The sequence below is a fragment of the Perca fluviatilis genome, chromosome 10 (assembly GCF_010015445.1).
Source record: "Perca fluviatilis chromosome 10, GENO_Pfluv_1.0, whole genome shotgun sequence".
NCBI classification, from domain to species: Eukaryota; Metazoa; Chordata; class Actinopteri; order Perciformes; family Percidae; genus Perca; species Perca fluviatilis.
In genome coordinates, this window is record NC_053121.1 from 16796707 (window position 1) to 16817968 (window position 21262).

Genomic DNA, 21262 nt, shown 5'->3' on the forward strand with positions numbered 1-21262 from the left:
ACTGTTCTGCTGACTCTCTCGTCCTGCTGGCCTGTCTTATTTATTCATCTTCCCCTTCTTGCATCTTGACATTCCTCCCTTAATCTTGACTGTACAGTATTTGACAGCTTTATTTTTATTTTTCTTGGTGCTCTGCTTTTCTACTCTTCTGTTCATCGTGTAGTCTGTGTTGCTATGTACCTTTTATGCTTCACGACTAGTGTTGCCATCATTTTTAACACACGTCATTTTTATGTACTTTTTAACATCTGGCCAGAGACAACTGAACATATTTGCCATTTAGGTCTTGAGATAACCACCTTGTTTGCATTTTTATTGTTCATTAATGGCCATTGTCCATAATTAATAAGTTAAGAAATTCCTGGCAGTGTATCCTTGTTTTGTGGCGTAAAAATACTTAAAGGTAGGAGCAGTTTCACATCAGTCAACTAAGAAACTAAATCATTTTCAGATATACTCAGTATTGCACCCTAAAAAGTGTTTTGTGTCAGTTCCACCTGTTTAAACTATTTTACCCTTATGGGTTTTGTGTGCAGTAATGTTGATTGATTAGACTTTATTTAGCAGGCTATTTATTTTCTTTCCTTATAAATCAATCTTCCCGTATTCCACTTAATAGTTTTCTGATCCTCAGATGTGACTGTTTTCTTGATAAATGTGAAGATGGTGGTATTTTCCCACTGATTCATTTACCACATGTGGGCAAATGGATTTAGGCTTCATGTACAGCAAAATGCAAACTTTGGAAAAAAATAGAATTAAGGCGCCATTCCGTGTTTTTAAGCCTACATTTTGACATTGTAATGCTGCTCACACTCACTCCTATTATTCTCCAGCATGCTTTTGACCGAAGCCATCCAGTCACCTCAGGCACAACATTCATCTGTTTGCAACTGAGCTGACACTCTCCTTGAAAGAAAAATGGACTTTGTGAGTATGAGTGACTCGCCTGTTTCCACCTGTAAAACTGCACACACCCTGTGTATCCCGCAGTAGGTGTTAAAGACCACTTTTAGATACTCTTGCGCTGTTCGTTTGGTTAGTTTGTTGTGTGTGATTATGCTGAGTGTCTTGCTGCTTTCAGACAAAGTTTGGCTCATTATGAATACACAAAATACAGAATCTAGCTAGCAAGTTCATTGAGCCTCTTACTAAAAGATGTATTATGGCTGCCTTGCATTCAGGTTTGTATCAGTGTCTCTGCTTCCTTTATGATCTATTTTCTACGGGTGAGTGTTAAATGTCAGCTCTAGCATCAGTCCCTTGCTCTTCAGTTGTGACACTAGTTAACATTGAAGTTAAGTGGTCTTTACACAGAGTGCCATGCACAGGCATATAACGTATATGCTGGTTTTTATAGCTGCATTAAATTACCTCTATTTAGACCTCAACCGGTCACTTATTATTCCTTATTTATTGTGGCATTTATTTAAGCTGCAAAGCAATGATGTTATTTGCATTTCAACTCTCCTCAAATGCACTTACTTTATTTTAATCACGAAGAGCTTTATTTTCACTTGATCTTGATAAAGAATGTGTTAACGATGAGGCACATTTAAAAGGCTGCTATTCAAATTCACAGCGAAAGTGGTGTCGACTTTACTTATAGAGGACATTTCAAAACATATACTGTTGACCAAAGTGCTGCACAGCTTCAGTAAACGGATGAACACATAAAAGACAATATAAACATGAGGACACAAGGACAACAGAGGAGCGACGCAGGAAGACAAAGCACTGATGATGCAGTATTGATCTCAATTGGATTTGAAGGCCAAGGAGAAGAGACGGAATTTTCAACCTAGATTAAAAAAATGTCAACAGAGGGAAAAGACTTACGTGGAGGGATAAACTGTTCCATAGCATCATACGGCTACCGTGGCTCTTAAATCACGTAGAGTCATAACATAGCATTCCAATGAACACACTGTAAATCCACATTCGCAAGCATTTGAGATCTGTTTGCATAAAAACAATTTCATTAAGGAGTTTCAGCTGTGATTATAACAGCATAAGGTAAGCTGTGAATAAGGTTTAATGGGGACTGCTGCAAAGCCTGATGAATGAAGCTCAGCTCCTGTTTTAGTCTCTCAGAATGCACACAGGTAACCACACTAATTACACACAAGTGTAGTTAAGTGAATGCCCTCTTTATTAGGCTTACATATAATCATTTCATCAAATGTTTAAAACCCCTGATTGTCCCTCACAAAAGTGCATGTGTGATCTGTTTATAATAGCCTATAAGTAAACTTTTTTTTTATAGGCTTAGTCTTCTTTCAATAAGAGTTGATTGTTAATGGTCATGTCACACCGGCACTTATATTTCTTTCCATTACTTTGTTGGCTCGTAGAAATCAAATAAAGGTTGTGAAGTAGCTTTAATAGCCTTGAGGTAATTTATTAAGTGAGAAATGCAAGATCAACCACATCCCTGCAGAAAAACGATTCTTCTAACCAGCCTATTCAGCATTTAAGGTAATTTTGCATTGCCTCTTCATTCATTACTTTTATCCAGCCTCATAAAAGTCCCTGCTCTTAACAGTTTGTTATTTTTGTATCTTAGTAGAATTTATTGTTTTTTAAAAAAAGGAGATTCCTAGATAACCCAATTTAAAATGGTCCCCTAGGACCAAGCTCCCCTATGGAGAATGATGCCTTTTTAATAGGATGATGTTTGTGAGAGACAGTGAGGTGTGGGTGGAAAAAAAGGCTTTTTGATGACCTGTCAAAGACGGCAGAGCAGAGTTGGGAGGCATAAATCTTCTATCGGCTCCTTCTCATGTATGTGCCCTTGGTTACCTAGTAACTCTCCTCTCCATCTCCAATCGGCGCTCCCGAATATTCAGCAGGGATCGCGCCGCGCGCTCCCGCGAAGCTCGTGTTGAGCCGGAGAGTCCAGGCAGAAGCATCAAAACGCACCAGGACTAGGAGAGCTTTCCGCTGGAAAAAAAATAAAGCAACAACCCAATAACATGGAAGAAATAAATTAAAATGAGAGCGGAGTGAGGATGATGAGAGACGGCACCGCTTCACAGGAAGGTCATTCCCGAAAAACATAAGCAGTGCGCACACTACACATTGTCCCGGCTTTCTATTTTCAGAAAAGCAAGGCATGGAGGGATTTACATCTCGACAAGGCAGGTGAGTCATTTCATGATAGTTGACGAGCAGCTGTGTGCGTGGTTGAGTGAGTTATAGTGGGGATGCAGGGGAGACGGGCACATATCGGGCTACTTGGACTCCAATTATACGACTTGTATTCTTTTCTGTAAAGATGAAGAGTGGTATTTTTGGGATGCTACGTCGACGCAGCGCAGTACACCGGCACGAAGCACGTATACTTCCAAAACGCATTTGGATTTTTGTGACTTGAACGGACTACCCCGAGTCTCATTAGAGGCAGGAATGTGGACGCTGGATAATTGTTTGTGTGTGTGTATGTGTGTGTGTGTGTGTTTCAGTGCCGTATGTAACATGCAGAAAATAAATAATGTGATAATTGTTAAGGGCACTTGTTACTTGGGTATAAAGACATATTGTGTGCGTGGAGCAGTGAAGCGCAATCTCTCTCTCTCTCTCTCTCTCTCTCTCTCTCTCTCTCGCTCTCTCGCTCTCTCGCTCTCTCTCTTTCTTTTTGCACTCCCTTTAACGCAAATGAAATAGCCCGGTGACTTTAACGGAAATTAAACAGAAGAATTAATGAATCAAATGGCCTAGGATGACGTAGGATCTTGTTTTTTATAATGCCAGTCGGATCTGGCACTAATTTGTAGCAAGCTATGTCCATCTGCTGTGGAGCAGGATGATCTGCCACAAGCATATGGGGATCCCCATTTTCCTTTTCTTTTCTTTTTTACGTTTTGCACATGAATTGATTCTATATAATAAAGCTCGCTCAATTTGGATGCTTAATTATAATGCTTAAAGTTCAATTGGAGTTTGCCTGGTCAATTAAGGATATTTCTTTCTCAAAAAACAAAATCTTTTATTAATTTGGTGCTTCTATGTATTATTTTCACTGAAATTCTTTCTCCTATCTATAAATCTACCTCTTTTCATCATTGATCTTCTGACCTTTTCCATGACTCTGCTAAATTCTTGTAGTAAACAACCTCACTTTCCCATCTCTGCAATTCCAGTGACAGCTGTAGAAACCACATGCACAAACTGCTTGTGGAAGACGAGAGTGTGAATCCAAAGTGCTGTGATGATCCTGCTGGCCCCGTGTGTCTACTTTCTTACCATCTTGAAATTCCTGGACACATGGCAGACGCTTAAAGATAAATAGTGTCACAATGGTAGAGAGAATAATTAACTGTGAGAGCTGAATCCCAAAAAGGGACGAGGTAGTGAAAATGTCAAGCAGGAGTTGTCATGGTGATAGGTTGAATAAGCAATGTGTCCCTGAAACCAAGCATTTAGGAAATGATCCAGAATTTTATTTGGCATGCAAACCACACTATTGATGAAAACAGCCCTTAATGGGTGATAATAACGCAAACGCATAGAATTCCTAGTTTTTTGTTGCACGCATTTAAAGACCACCCTATGAAATTTGATTAGCACTCTTTGGATTTTGACTTGCAGGCAAATTGCGTTCATTTATATTGTATGTGTGTCTTCATGATGAGAAGGATTATGCTGCTGCTGTGGCTGCTGGTGAATCCTCTCTCTGGCCCTTTAGAGCTTTTATTCCAGTCCAGCAGAGTGCTATTTTTCAAGTTTCCTGCTGTGTTAATATCCATTCTTCAATCGTTTTCTTTCTAAAATGTTCTTGGCTCATGCTTGAGCTGTGCAGCCATCATGGCAGCTAAAAACAGAGTTTTGTGTTTCAGCTGTTGGGGAATAATCACTAAGAACGCTGCTTCCTCAATGTGTTCATTAGCTGGATGTAGCTTGGACTTGAAGGTCTTTGGGCCATGGAGAAGTGGTCGACAATCACTGACATGCGCACACACAAACGCACAGCATTTCAAAGTGCAACATTGAGTCTATTGTTTACCCTGTGAGTCTCAGGACTGCTCAAGAAAAGCTCCATGAGACTCTCTGTCTGCTGAAAAGGTCAGCAAGGCTTCGTCCTGACCTAAAGTGAATACACCTGAGTATGTCTTGGCCTGACTTAACATGGATGAGGCGCTCATTGGCCCGAGAGGCCTCTTGTTCTTTAGCTTTCAGCTCCTCTTTCCGCATGCTCCCGTTATTGCTCTCACATCCAGCCCCGTGGACGGGAGGTGTGCGGGCGCGCGTGCTCCTCTGTGTATATGCAGAGGTGTGTTGTTGCACATATGAGAAAGGCTGCGGAAGGTTATTTTTGTTTTCTAATATCCTTCATTGTGTTTGACGTGTTGTCTTGGAGCAGCAGGAGCAGGAGCTGAATAATTTCCCAAATGGATACCTCTGACCTTCTGAAAATATGTCCTATCGCTGCCTATCCCACACCCGAATAAAAGCCTGTCATTGTTCTAGCACTGCTTTCACTGCATCGCAATGTCATACACAGGAAAAGAAAAGTAGTTGTGGGGAACTTGCATTTGATGTATATTAGTTGTCACTACATTACTAAGCAAACAAGGTACACAGTGACATTGGCCTTGATGGCTGATGCTCTCAAAGACACTGTAGCAATATCTTACAAAGCAGACTTCTTATAAACTAGACATGTTCTGATAAAATTTTTTCGATACCAGTGTGTTTAATATATATATATGTGTGTGTGTGTGTGTGTGTGTGTGTGTGTGTGTGTGTGTGTGTGTGTGTGTGTGTGTGTGTATATACACAACCGGTCAAAAGTTTGGGATCACTTAGAAATTTCCATTCCACTCCATTACAGACAGAATACCAGCTGAGATCAGTTGCATTGCTTTTTTAATCAGGGCAGCAGTTTTCAGATTACATTATGTTTTTACATAATTGCAAAAGGGTTCTCGACTGTTGTAGAAAGAAGTGGCTGATCTTTAATGCAATATCTACATTGCCCATTATCAGCAACCATTCATCCAATGTTCCAAGGGCACATTCTGTTTACTAATCTGATATCATTTTAAAAGGCTAACTGATAAAACATGGGAGAACTCTTTTGCAATTATGTAAGCACATAATGTAATCTGAAAACTGCTGCCCTGGTTAAAAAAGCAATGCAACTGATCTCAGCTGGTATTCTGTCTGTAATGGAGTGGAATGGAAATTTCTAAGTGACCCCAAACCTTTGACTGATAGTTATATATATATATATATATATATATATATATATATACAACTATTTTTTTAACAGCTGTACACTAATAACACTGTATGGATGTAATATGATTACTATCATTGGGAATGAATACCATAGAACTTTCTTCTATTAGCCAGTCAGTCATAATGGAAAAATAACTACTTAGAAGTATATTTTTTTTCAGGGCTAATATTTGTGGTATCGGATCATACTGTACATAGACTCACATACTCGCCGATACCAGCATTTTAGGCAGTAAGGGAGGCATTTCCCGATACTGGTATCGGAACAACTCTGCTATAAACTATCTATTCTGTTGGTGCAAGAGAAGAGGTTCATTTAATGAAAGAAGTCAGTCGTTATTACTACTTAAAATGTAAAGGATTTAAAGTCCTTGAAGTTTTTAATTAGCCTGAACAGTCTTAGTGCAGAGAGCTCTGAAACCTATTGGGGCTGTACTTTAAACCCAAGTCAAACTATGTGTCCTGACGTGTCAACTAGGGGTGTGCGATATGACGATAGTAGATCTTGAACAATTACAATGTCTCCACGATATCTGCCTTTGCAGATATATTGTTAGTATTGTGCTACAGTGCATATTCTATCAGTTGCAACTCTAAAGGGCCGTCCACACCAAGAACGATAACTATAAATACGTGGTTTTAAAAATCGTTCCAACTCAAGTGGATGGTGGAGCCCACACCACAACTATAACGACAACGGCAGTGGAGAACGATATCGTGGGGATCACTTTCAGAGCGATTTGATGAACGATAGAAACGCAGAGAGCCAATAAAAATCCATCTGAATTTACAACACGGCACGGCGGAGGGAGTCACTGCGGCCAGATTTGTTTCACACAGGTGGTTAGTGGCGTGACTTTTCCCCTCGGTGGGGCTACGACCCTTTAGCTCTGTGTATTATTAAACATAAGTACTTTGAAAGTATTTCTCATGTCACAGAAACCACAGAGAGTGAATCTTGTGTTTTAGATGTGATTATCATACTGTCGCTGTTTTTGTTCCAGTGCTCTGCACAGATCTGACTCTCCGCTCTCATCCCCGGCTCTGTGGGATGCAGCGGTGTCGGCGCTCCGGGGACTTTTTTGGATCATAAAATGTACCCAAATTCACAAATACGTAGGATATTACTAAATACATTCCTGTAATCATACGTTGCAACGTCTGCTGTGATGTATTATTATCAGCTTGAGCGTGCAGTGCGCGCTTGACGTCGCTGTTTGCGGAACGTTATCGTTTAACAGTGTGGATGCTCACATCGTTAGAGTTATGGTTATAGTTCTCGTTCTTGGTGTGGACGGCCCTTAAGGCTCCAGTGTTTCCCCTGCTATATAAAAATCTCCTCAAACGCAAAAAAAACTCACCATCTCTCCTTTAAGCAGCCAGAGCCGGGGACGAGCGTGGATTATAGATTGAACACCCCCAGACATTGCCACCGCTAAGCACTCTGTTATTGGTTATTGGTCGTTTGACAACTTGTGGTTTCTGTACTGTTCAGTAACTTTCAAAATAGCCTTAAAAGCCAGCATGAAAAGAATCGTGATAAGTACGTGGATCGTGATCCTGCCTAAAAAACAATCGTGATATGATCTTTTTGTCACATCTCCCTCCCCTTGTGTCAACTTGGCTCCTTCCTGCACTAGCTTTCCACACACATTGTACAGATGTACAGTGACTAATGAAAGAGGATACACTTGTCTATTCATATTTGCTCAGGAGGATGCGCTTTCATCATCATTAAATCACACCTTTTGTGACAGAATTACTGAAAAACACCCAAAACAAGTGACAATTCACTAGATACACTTGTGTCATATTTGTTTTTAAAATTAATAAGACGTATTTGATAAATCTGTGAAAAGATGAAAGAGTCTTTGTTTGACTAACTAAATGGTTTTGGCCTGAGGCACAAAGATACGCCTCAAGTCTACCGCACATAACGTGTTTAACAGAGATTTTACATTGTTCATGGCCCAAAAACATCTCCCCTGACTAACAGGTTTTCTTGCCAAAGACCAATGTCTGCTTAGTAAACAAGATTATTTTGGACATCGCCATTCTAACTACAAAGCAGATGTCACACAGTATGTCTCCACTCACTGTCTGCCAGAAGTGATCTGTTTATTATTTATTTATTAATTAGAAAATGTACACTCAATAATACACAGACATAGGGCAAACCCTGCTGAGTTAAAATCAGGGAACTGAATATGCAGCAGCAGTGGGGAGCTATTTTCGATTGTTTTCCTTTTTAAAAATGCATCGCGTTGAGAGAGACAGCGAGAGGTGGAAGACTGCCATGATAAGAAGAGATGCAAAGCTGTACTTTACACTTACAGTACATAAGCTTAGATTTGGGATGAAGCTCAGTTCATTCATTCATGTGGAACATGCAAACCACATGAATGACCTTTTCAACTCTGGCGTACTGGAATCAATCCACTGAAGCTGTGTATGCAAGTTTGTTTGCATTCCGTTGATTTTACTTTGTGAAAATGTCACACTTATTTGCAGACTGTGATTTTGCATTCTGCGATGTCATTTGCTTTCCACGTGCACATACGGTACGATATGACAACGAACGCTCAGATTAATGTATAGATTTCTGTGGTCCTGCTGCACTTTGTGTCCTCTAAAAGTCCACATCTGCACTTGCCAGCTCATTTGAATTTTGTCATTCTGTCCTTACTTTGTAGCTGACAGGGGTGAAGCCCTGCCCGTTTGTTTTTGAAAAGTTCACCTTAATCCATATGATTCAAATTGCATTTTACTCCGCTTAATCCACCCTGAGAATAGACAAGTGACAGGGAATCAACAATTTATAATCCCGGGGATGAACGTTACTGTCCAGGTAAAGTGAATGTGGCAGAGTGTGCCTTTTCCCCCGTCAATTCCCCAGCTTCTTATTCAACCAAGCAATCGCTAAGCCCCTTTCTCTCCTCATTTTCTTAACATGGATTGAGTATTGTGTGGGGCTGGCAGGACACAGAAGTGAGGGCCCGTCTAATTCATGGGGTAAATTAGTGAAGATAAGGCCTGAGTCAGTACCTCCAGCCTACCATAGATCCCCCGGGGGCAGGCTCTTAAGGAGCTTAGTAAAAGCCTGTCGTATGAAGACATGACATGGAGCTGGCTAAATGGCCTACGTTGGAGTGTCTTCCATCAACCTAATATTCATATATGGGTCACTGTCGTTCAAGCTTTAATCCCATTCAATTTATTCATTTTTGGTTTTTAATTCACAGTTTTAGGAAAATAATGTAAGAAAGGGGACATAGGGTGTATTAGTGAGGCTCTAATGCATTGCGCACTGAACTGACAAAACACTTAGGCCCACTCATAGGACCATGTTGTGTAAAAGTCTGTGCCACCAAATCAATAATGAATGCTGGTTTACCCGTAGTAAAAGAACAAGGAAGAACTCCTCCAGAGTCACTGGGTCACATACACTGGGGGAACAATTAGAGGCTTCCTCGCGCATGTTTTGTTCTTTTTCTTTTATCAGCTGCGCACATTTCCCTTAATTTTTCTCTGGGGTCCAGCAGCATGTCTGTACAGCTGTTGAGAATTTACAGACACCGGTCGCAAAACTCTTTCTCAGCCAGAGCTATACAAAAAGGCCGTGTCAGGTCCTGGTGATGTATGTTGGGCCACGTGAAGTGGAAAGCATGGTGACAGATAGGACACCAGTCTTGCGGGTGTGTGTTAACCTCATAATGCTGACAGATTACAGATTTAAATATTTTAAATCTCACAGAGCACATGCTGCTGGTGATGAAGAGAGTGGAAATGACTGCAGTAATGCAAGAGATTAATAGAGATCCTTCCTCACTCTCTCTCTCTATCACACACACACATACACACACACACACACACACACACACACACACACACACTCTCCTCTGAAACTATTTGGCCATCGTATACTCACAGACCCATGCGCCACAAGTAGACTCTTGAATTAAAGTTTCTTTATACTCATTTGTATAGTCACTTCTTTTCTCTCTCCTCTTGCCTTTTTCACACACCCACACACACACACACACACACACACACACACACACCAATAAACAAAGGCAAACGAATATGGAAAATTTTTGATTATATCTAGATTTAGCCAAATTAGTGCTGACATTGAGTCCAGCGTTTATTTCTATCCTCTTTTTTTATCTGCTTTAAGGCAGACTCTCCTCTTTTCCACTTTTCACCTGTATTTGTGACAAATGTGAGTTGTTGAAAGCTCTGGCTGACTGAGATATTGCCTATCAAGGTTTTATTTTTCCATCTCACTATTTTAGTTACTTAGGATCCTGGGGACCAAATAAAAAATATGAAGTGTATCATAAATGTAAAGCACAGGATTGCAATGTCTCAGTCAGCCAAAGGGTCATTGGTTTGTCCCTGTCCCCTAGGTGGACTATGTTGTTTTTTACACAAGGCCATAGCCAAAGTTTTAGAAATACTGAGGCAATAAGTCCAAATTCTCCCACTGCAACCTGCACCCTCTTAGAAAGTTTTGACAAAAAAAATATTAGTTATTTTCTTCTGCATTTTCTTTCTTTATTTGAGTATTTTCATCTATTTGAATGTTGTTTCAATACCTTCTTCCTAATGCCAAGGGTACAATTGGTGGAGAAATACTAGGGTTTTAGAAACCCCCAATTCCCCAAAACAATAGATAGGACATGTCCTTGGTGTCCTCAGTTGTAGCTACGTCTCTAGCTTTACTGATGCTCACATTTCCTCCCACATACATGCAAAATAGACTGACTGGAGACTCTGAATTGCCTGCAGGTATGAATGTGAGAGTGTGTGGATGTCTGTGTGTTAGCCCTATAATGAATGTCCACCATATCCTGTGGTAGTTGTAGTCTCCAGTAACCTTAATAGGGCCACGTGAGTATAACAATATATGGATCAGTGAATAGTAAGCATCCATATCTAATCAGAGTCTTTTAATAGAACTGTGTTGTACAATGTGGAAGCTTTTTTTTAATGTGCCTTTATGACATTGTAAACCATCTACCTTAGTAGTACCTGCTTTGGGATTGGTTTATTTTGGTGCTTACATGTAGACCTGCTCCTGACTGTAGTCTATTAATATCTTGCCAGCTTGGCAATGCTTCCCGATAGCCTTTGAGGAAAGAGAAATTCCTCCATCAAACTCAGGGCCCATCTGTGCTCATATTCCTCCCAAAAGGAGCCATCCTCCACAATTATAGCATTCTTCCAATGATACCATAATCATGCCATCACTCTGTGTAAGAACAGGCTCCAGGAAATTGGCTTGCTATTAATCTGACAAAATTACCAAGAAAGGAAATTAGACTGGGGAAGTTTTTTTTTTTTCTGGCATTGATTGTGTTTTAAAGGCAATATGCACACGTTGCATGTCTCTTGGAGCGTAAATAATAGAACATTTAGCTTATTGATTACTTTAAATATGTGAGCGTACATGTCAAGCTTTAAAACCCATGCTCAAAAAAGTTTATTTGACCTAATATGTTCTCTTTGAGGTGCTGCAGTTCATTACATTGATACGGATCCAGATTCACCTGAAAATCTGGGTCACTACAGAAATAGCCTTGTGGCTTACTCTCCCAAGACGGAAGCTCTGATAAATTGGTGGCTGTAGGTCACTATGACAATGGTTTGAGTGAGAAAGTGAGGATGAGAGCATGAGCTTGACATTTTGATGAGGTTCTTGTTAGTTTTTAATCTATAAACAGTTTTGTTTCTGAGGAGTTTGATGATGTGGGCGAACACATAAGACTAGAGGGATCCTCTAGGCGTTTTTCTGATCCTTTAAGTAGCACAGATTTGAGGGGTTTTGCTAAAACTGCACAAGTTATGCGCTCAAAATTCATAATCGCATATTATTTGTAGAATGCTCTTACTATGTGGGATGCAGTTTGAACCGTGATTATTGGTATACTGTATTTCCATGGGCTAAAAGTACTTGTGACATTTTAAATACAACTTGCTATATTTTTTGGGGAATCCTGCAAAGTGACACGTGTTTTGTGTCTTGAGTCACTACAACAGGAAGGCAGATTTTGGGACGAGAGTCTTTAGAGTTGTAGTTTCTCTCATAGGTCCTTTTAGCTGCACCCACTGTGAATTTCGGCCTAGTTTAAGTACAGGTGTTGAATGACATAATAGTGGTGGGCAGTTCAGTCCTGAAGCTAAAGAGTGAAATGATACTGTTGGATAGAAATGGTTCTCTGAGAGTAGCAGGAATGGAGCGGGGATCAGAGAGGATAAGAGCAAGGACAGAAGGAAGAGTAGAGATTGAAAGAAAACAAGAGGAAAACGGTTAGGTAGGAGAAAGGTAAGCCCGGATAAGCCGTTTGACATGTGAGCTCTGGGCTGGAGAAAGCCAGTCAATGAAAAATCTGCCAAGTTTGTTTTATTCATGCTGTGGACAGCTACGGCTTCACCATCCATTTTTTTTACAGCCAAACACAAACAAGGAGAATACAAAAGCTACCAACTTGTATTCCGTGCTCCCTCTTTAATGAGAAGATGTTTCTATTGAGGCAGATCTCTCTGCCATGTTGAATATGACTAAATGATTCAAGCTTTTCTGACACCCCAGAATTTGCTGGCATTCTCATCTCTTATTCTCTTTAATCATATCCTCTTTCTATCCAAACCTGCTTCACACACATTGCATGCATGCATTTAAAATTCTACAGAAGCCCCAACTCCAAAGTAAACAGCGACAATAAGCATTTATTGTTGAAGCTTTTTGGTAGCCTGGCACCAAGTAATATGTTAACTAATGGGATGTCGAATGGAGTTGTTTGCTATTGCTGCTGAAGAATAACAATTCACCAAACAGGATATTGAATATACATTCTTTGAGCCCCTTCTTGATTTGTATGACCAAGATATCTCCCAAGTCTACATCTGAAATAAATTATTGAAAGGAAGACCTGTCTATTTTACATTGCAAAAGGCATCAGCACTGTAAAATACATTTCAGAAAGACTGTCAAACTGCCACACATAATTTTACTTGATACTTGATGATTGGTTGTAGAAAGAAATACCAAAAGGAAAGTCATTATCCAGTATGCACACTTACACGCTGCACCCAAAGACTCCTCAGGGTTGATTCTAATGATACCCATGTGATTTACCCAGCAGATCCATGATCAGTGGGTAAAAAGGAATCCACAGCTGACCTAATAAGCCATATCTTTGCCTTTGTTTCCCACTGTGCTTTTGGAAAGAAGACATTAGGAACTATGAATGAGGAAACCTTATCACAAGAGACGTCGGAAATGTGACATATTTCCTGGGGGATAATTGTGCTTTATGTCTCGTTGGCCCACTTTTCCTTCATATTGATGCTTTGCTGCACACGAATGACAAAACAGCTGTATCCCATGTAAAGGTCTTTTTTAGTCAAATCCATTAGCAAAGGTTCAGAGCAGAGGACTTGCGAGCAGAATATCCTCCATTTAGGAGATGTTTACTGTTTGTGTTTAATTATTCGGCACAGTGTGAAAGGACTTGTCGAACTGGGTTAAAATGAAGATCCTCAGTTTCCCTTTTAATCTGAGACTTGCACCCTATACCCACGCAAAAACACAACGCTGCTAAAGATAAAAAGCGAGCAATACAGTAGAGCACGGATATAGTGGTGAATGGCTCATAGAGGATATTTATGTAATCTTGGGGCACCAGGGCTGACTCAAACCCGACTCAGAGCCGCTGTTGCAGAGAGAGGCCCAAGGACAGTAGCACATTTTCTAAATCCCTGGTAGACACAGAAAGTTAAGACAAGCAGTGTTGCAATAAAACAAAGCCCAACCCATTTATCTGAGCATCCCACACAACCCCTGGCCCAGATTTACAGCCCCGGGCATCCAGAGCTTCCAAATCTTCTGGCAGCCACTGCCGCAGATATTGATAGGAAGAGCGAGAATCCCACCAAGGAATTCTGAGCTGGAGGGGCTAACTTCCCAAAACATGAGCTGTCCCTTAATGGTTTAGAATCAAGCACCAAACGTGTATGATATAAAATTTTATGTACTATAATCACATTGTAAATTGGGATAAATTGCCTCCCATTGATTTTTGCTCTTTCTCTGAACTTTTCTAGCAAGTATCTTTTGCTATGTGGCATTAAGAGTTTATAGATTGTTTGATAAAGCCAGGTCTTTGATGAGCGTTTGTACCCTGCGGAGACAGAACACAGCCGCTATTCCATCAAGCAAAATGCCTGTTTGAAAACAAATAAAAACAGACCCTTTCTCATCATTAGATCTAAAGCACTTAATCCTGCACAGAGTCGGCTCTCCTCTTCAACGAAAAATCTTTTCTTTGTATCCATCACATATGGATTTCCTTCATGGAGAATGTCTGCATACCAAGTTGCAGATGCTTACCTCTGGAGTCTTCATCATGATCAGGATCATGACCCTCTTTAGGTCACCCCAAGGGTGTGTGTATACAGATACTTTTTAAATTATTCACAAGATCAAAAAGGTAAAAAAAAAAAAAAAAAAAGGATTCTAGCGCTGAGATAGAAAAGAGAATTTGTCGTATTAACAAAGGCTTTTGTTCCTGAAAACTTAAAGCATTGCAGTTTGCTTCTGCCATACAGACAAGCTTTGAATAAATAGCCGGATTCTATTCCTCCTGAGTGAAAAATTTCAAATGATTTATCTCACCATTTTTTCACTGCCAACTCATAAAACATGAAAAGGATAATACAAATCACCCACACACACACACATAAACTGGAACTGAGACACACCTACACAGGCCAGTATTTATGATAGCCAGGCTTTCTGTTCACCACAGGGGTAAATATTGGTACTAGTTGACGTGCCATTGTGGCTCTGGGGGCTTTGCTTTTAGTGGGTATAAAAAATGCGGGAAGGCCTTGTTGTCACATGAAATTTTACAGCAGGCATGGAGGCACTTTCATTGTTGCGTTTGTTTCTCTCAGAAGCTCCAAGGCTCTTCAGCTAGAAAACAACAATGGCCTCGTTGTTCCGTCTCATCTGCGTCCATGCCTGGTAAAAGGAACATAAAAGTCTCTTTCCCCTGCGAGCCCCTGCTAGTTGCACTGGTATCGGCACAGTTCAGGCACAGAGGAATAGTTTTCAAAGTGTCACCGTTTAGGGCATGGTTTGGATGTCAGCAGCTAAATGAATAAATAATGTGCCCTCAAGTTACGTTTGATGTAGTGGGATCTGATCTGATGTGACTTTTCACTCAAGGTAGCTAACATCCAGATGTTCGAGGAAAACCCATTTTTTCCCCCTCAGGTTGCTAATGAAACATGGAGAAGGGAGGATGTTTACAGTCGTTCCACCGACAAAAACATTACAAGGAATCTTGAAACGAGGCAAATGAGAGAAGTTGTTTCGTCAGAGCGGAATTCATTCAGAAATGTTGCACCATGTGTAAGTCTGGATGCATAATCATGGGGAGTATGAGTACATATACTGTGTCTACAGTATGTGTTGTCATTGTTCTGGGCTCTTTTGCTGCAAAGTAGGCCCAGAATAGGAAGAGAGATACAGTAGTTCACAGTGTGTGCTGTGTGCAGTTTTTGAGGAAGTGCAGACAACCCGAGGCCAAATTGCCTGCAGTGTTTGGACATGGCCTACTTCTAAGTGTGCAGTCATTAATGTGTTCTTCTACTCTGTTTAAAGTACACAAATGGGATTTTAATTCACGCCCAGAGTTCCGTATGCAGAGTGTCTGTACTGTGTATTTCCATCCCACTAAATTCAGTGCTGTAGTTCACCATACAGTAGTGTATATACTAGGGGTGTAAATCACACGTTTTATCAATACAATACAATACAATATTGATTCTTAGGACAACGATACATTCACTGATATCACAAAGTCATTCAATTCAGGGACCTGTTATCAATACAAGGATATTAGCGCATTTAACAGTCAGTTACATTTATATACTGTACAGTATATTTATAAAAAAAACAACTAAAACTACTCTTTTTAATAAAAAAGTGGAAATTTCAAAATAAACATGCATCTTAAAGATGGCGATATCTGAGGATTGAAGCGATATATCGATCCAGATTGATTTATCGTTACTCCCATAGTATATACAGTACATATGATACAATGTCATGGATGTTTAGACAGTGGTGACATCCTGTATGTGTGGCGCCTTGCTGTGTAACCTTGAGTACCCTCAGTAAGCCGCAGTGTCTGAGGATGTGTGTGTGTGTGTGTGTGTGTGCGTTTTGTACCGTAGTGGCCTACTCTTGTCTCATGGACTTTGTAGAGCCTGTGTGTGTTTGAATAATGTCCTGCAGGAGACACTCTAAGTGCAACGTCTAGGACTCAGGCGTCAGCAGTAATATCAGGGCAACCTCTCCTCTTTGTGCATTGGCATGGGGGATATTACAGCATTAGAACTCATGAATTATAGCCATAGTGTTAGCTCAATGTCATGGGACATACAGTAGAAGTGTTGCTGGTACCACCAAGGCACCAAACAAAAGCTAGAAAAGGAGAAATGGGGATTATGAAATGTGTTTTAAGTATATCCCTGTGCATAGTGTTTTTGGACTGTTGTGATAAATTTAAGCCAATTTCACTGAATAATGCTGTATTGCATTAGGATGCCACATTTGTCACAAACTGTTGTGAGCTTAAGGCTGCTCTCCTGTTTGATCTGAAGGCTGCTGTGCTATCACAGTGCCAGGTTCGACTGAGTATTCTGTATCATAGTAAAAGGATCTGTGTGTTTCCCAAAGACAGGAGCAGGAAAAAAGAGAAACCGGTGCAATAACAAAAGATGCATTACCTAATAGATTTGGCAGAAATACAGAGTTCAGGGCGGTCTGATAAAGCTGGGTTACAGTACTTTAATCAATCACTAAGAACACAAGCCAATTTAGGAAGAAGCCTGACATTCAAGATAGGCTTTCAGACAGGATTAGAAATTCTGAATGGAGAGTAGACATATCTGCCAGGGTGAGCCGAAAGGACTGTTGTCAGGGGACAGTGTTCCCTCCTCCATGTGTGATATTGAGGCATGTCTCTGTCTCACCCACTCACACAACCAGTCCCACCCCCCTTTTATATTTGAAAAGTCACATCCTGTCTTCCTGGCCTTGCCCCTCAGTTACATGAATGCAGATGAGTATTCGTAACAAGACAGCGTTGGTCGCCTCTGTTGTTTACTCTCTCCCTTCAAGAAAAGGCACTGTCATTTAAAATGTCCCTCGGAGCTCATCATCATCTGGAGTCTCCGGTCTTGCTAATAATATCTAGAATGTTAATGTGAACATGCAATGAGCAGAGGCTGCTTCTCTAAACAGACAACTGGGAGAGTCACTGGAGGAAAAACAGCTGCTTTCTTTGCCTACAGGACATCGTTCTGGTGTTGTTTTTTTTACCTAGCTGCAACAAAAATGTTGCCTGTTTATCTTATCTTGAACACTCAAATATCTGGACACCACAATCTTAGTTGAAATGTAAGGATAAATCTGACTCTATCCTCAAATTTTGAGATGAATGTATCTATTTTCCAAAGCTTAAGGATTCCCTGAAGGGACAACCTAGCCTTTAGCTTCAGCTCTGCAGCCTGGAATCAATGGGGGAAACAGCCAGGGGCTGTGATGCTGCTGGATAACTGTGGTGATTGATATCACCTCACTAATCCCTCCACATCTCCTCTAAATCCACCTGGCTGTTGCTCTGAATGAGCCTGTAATGTGATGACTTAAAATGCTCAAAAACACATTTACATTTCCGACTGTCATATTATTATTTAAATTTAGATTATTTCTTATTGAAATGAAAGCAGTCAGGATTATATTTTTATTATATTTGTGATTAACATTCTTAGATCTGTATTCAGGCTTTCTGATGCCATACAATATCCTGTGTTTAAGATCGGATTACATTTCACAGCAAATATTTCTCTTAAATGTCAAATAATGTATGCCACATAGTCCTTCTGGATATTAAAGTGCTATTTATTTCTTAAACACCTCTTATTAATGGCTGATAGAGGCCATGTGGCGCGGCATGTGTTTGTTTGGTCTTTGTTTACGCTGAAGATGAAGGTCACCCCCTCATTAGTGCAGCAGCATCTTTTTTGATGTTGTGATATACATAGTAATCAAGTGTGGCTCACTTCGCTGTTTACTGTTGACCTTTACTTTAAAGCACATCACTGTTGGGTCACTTTGAAACTTAATTATGCTACCATGAAACTCCAGGCATCATGTACAGTGGACAGACCTCATTTAGTCTGTTGTCATTAGGCTGCAGTAACCCTGTGCTCCCTCTGTAAATAGGGCCCACACCATAATGTTTATGAATCCATTATGGCTTTTTTTTCTATGTAAGAAAATACACGCTGAGGGTTTTGCTGTGTCAAACTCACTCGTGTACATCCCGGCTTTCAGCTGTGTATTCAGAAATCCTGCTTGTCACACAACAATACAGTTTGGCACCTCTCACTTCTCTGCAACTGCCATGCATTTGCATGTCAATAGCATCAGTCTACCACTGTGCTTTCGGCATTTGTGAATACTCTGAAAGGAAGCCAGGTAGTGGAGGTCTTTGAAAAACAAACATCAAAATAATGTGTTGGGTGTTGCTGCCTTCATTAACACGTTATTTTCTCAAAATCCATCTTAGCTCATTTGATCATCAATCACAATTAAGGACTCATTTAGAAGTACGACTCAGGACAGTTTTAAAAGTACATGCAGCATTTTAAAGCACATCCCTCACGGGAAAAGGCTACACATTGTGATACTTTTAGATCAGATCAAATTAATTAATTCCCGTTCTTACATTGAGTTTAACACCATATTTTACCTGAATGTGGAATATCTCTGTGTTTGCACATTACTGTAACTGCTGCAAATGCTAAGGCACCTAATGCATTATTAGCTCATTAATTTTATGGGCAGCATCTGGGTCATGTCTCTGCTTGGTATATCTATTATTCTGTGGAGCCCTTTCAAACCAAATGATAAAGTTGATCTTTCATTTTTCCCTGGGAACTGCAGCCTACTTACCTTAAATTAAAGCTGTTATTTAGCTTAATAGGCCATGGAAAGATTCATTTTCTCAGCGTACTTACAGCACATACTGTACATAATGGCACACACACATAAGCACACAAATGCACGAGGCTATTACATTTTGCAGTCAAGGCCCAACAGCTTTCATTTTATTGTTAAAAAATAAAAAAGGAACAAAATTAATTCACATTCTTTTGGACAAGTTGATCTGAATTTTTAATCTTCTTTTAGTCTGCAGAAACATAATTCACAATGCAGTGGATGAAAGTGGTGAATTACATGCACTCAGTGCAAGGCTTCACTGCTTTTTGAAATGGTGCATAGCTAAGTGTTGTCCTCAGGATGATCAGCTCTTCAAAGGCCTGGCGTTGTATGGTTGATGAGGATACTTCTGTTTGTGTTTTAGTTTCTGTGGGGGGTGGGTGGGTGGATGGCAGGGACATTACAATTGCAATAATTAATCTTCTGCATTCCTAGCAGTATATGTCCACCAAATTGTCACATTACTGCATGTAAATTACCCACATAATCCCAGTTTTAGATACACACTTTGTGCTATTCACTGCAAAGGCAATGAAAATCCCATTATCATGAGATCCATTTCTCTGGCCCAGAGGAACTCTTTTGTTCTGTTTAAATAATTGCCCTCCAATGTGGGTTACCCTTAGTTGCATATCTACATTTGATATCGGCTCTGCAAATGATTATTCAGGCCAAGGACAACTGCATGCTCTCTTTAACCCAGAGTAAAAGGGTCAATACTAGCCATAGGAGCTGATCCATCTAAGATTTTGTAATGCCGTGCCAATGAACTTGGAGCCCTGATTGTGAGAGATCAACTCTCTGTTGTAATTACCAGCCAGACCTCAATTAACTCACAGCAAACCCTCAGTTCAACTCTGTGTTTTTTTAAGTGTTAATAACTGCCTTAAGAAAAATGTTTCCCCCACTCCCATCCCTGTCAGTTCTTTGCTGTTGTCAATTCAGCTGATCCACTTGGATCAATGTTCAATGCGCTGCATATTGTCAGATACATTACTTAAAATTACATACTTTAAGCATTAAATACAGAGTTTAAATAGGAAATAAGCCATTAATCCCAAATGGGATACTCTCATTAATCTCAAACCATAATCAATCAATGTAAATGTTAAGCGAGTTTTCTTCTCAGGCAGTAACTCTAGATAACTGGTGGGGAGCTCCATGACAACCAGCATTTCGACCAAGGAGTACAGCAGGAGTAATACACAGCAGTTCCCATTTGAAGTCATTGTCATAAACTTTGATTTGCTTTATATACGTAGTGCCATGCCAGCGCTGTTCAGGTTCCTTGCACTTGCCTGAATTTTATTAGGGATGCATCCCAGAAGGCTAAAAATCCATCCTCCTTTCAACTGTAAGCCAGAAATTGATGTTAGTGCTGCCATGTTATACGTGCTGTCCTCACAGTGGAGGAGATGAGAGGAGCTGTTTGAAATATCTGCTGAATTCTCCTTGGTATGCTCGAGTGTATCCTCTCTAGGAATTCAATCCTGTTTCACATGTGCTCACCAAGTCCAATCAAATGACATGAGGTGAGGGAGCAGATGAGGGATGATATGACCAACAACTAGGAAACACAACATTTAGTAATGCGTACATGGAATATCTGATTCAGCTGATCACTGACACTTGTGTGATAAAACGTGATGAAAATGCTCTTTTGGATAATTAGCCGGTCATGATGCTGAAACACAAAGAAGCCATAGAAATTCTGGACTACTCTTCTTTTCTTTTATTCTTTTTCCCCTCTAGCCTCTTATGAGCAATAATTTTGTAAAAGTGGTGTCAAAAACAAAAAGAACAGAAAAGGAAAACAAGACTAAGAGTCACTACAGCCATCCTAGTGCCTCTGTGAGTCTGTACTTTAGAAAAAGCGGTATTTTGAGTTAAATGCTATAACTCAGCATGCTAATGCATGTTAGCAAACTAACATTT

The 21262-nt window shown here is 40.2% G+C and overlaps 1 protein-coding gene across 2 annotated transcripts in view; it reads left to right on the top strand.

The window, feature by feature from the left end:
- The first annotated feature begins 3076 nt into the window (after window positions 1-3076).
- The window catches only part of nlgn3a (neuroligin 3a), a 126178-nt gene continuing 107992 nt past the window's right edge, over window positions 3077-21262 (top strand). For both annotated transcript variants that reach the window (XM_039813766.1, XM_039813767.1), the window contains exon 1: window positions 3077-3144. The gene's annotated coding sequence lies outside the window, so the exon portion shown is untranslated. The remainder of the gene's footprint in view (window positions 3145-21262) is intronic.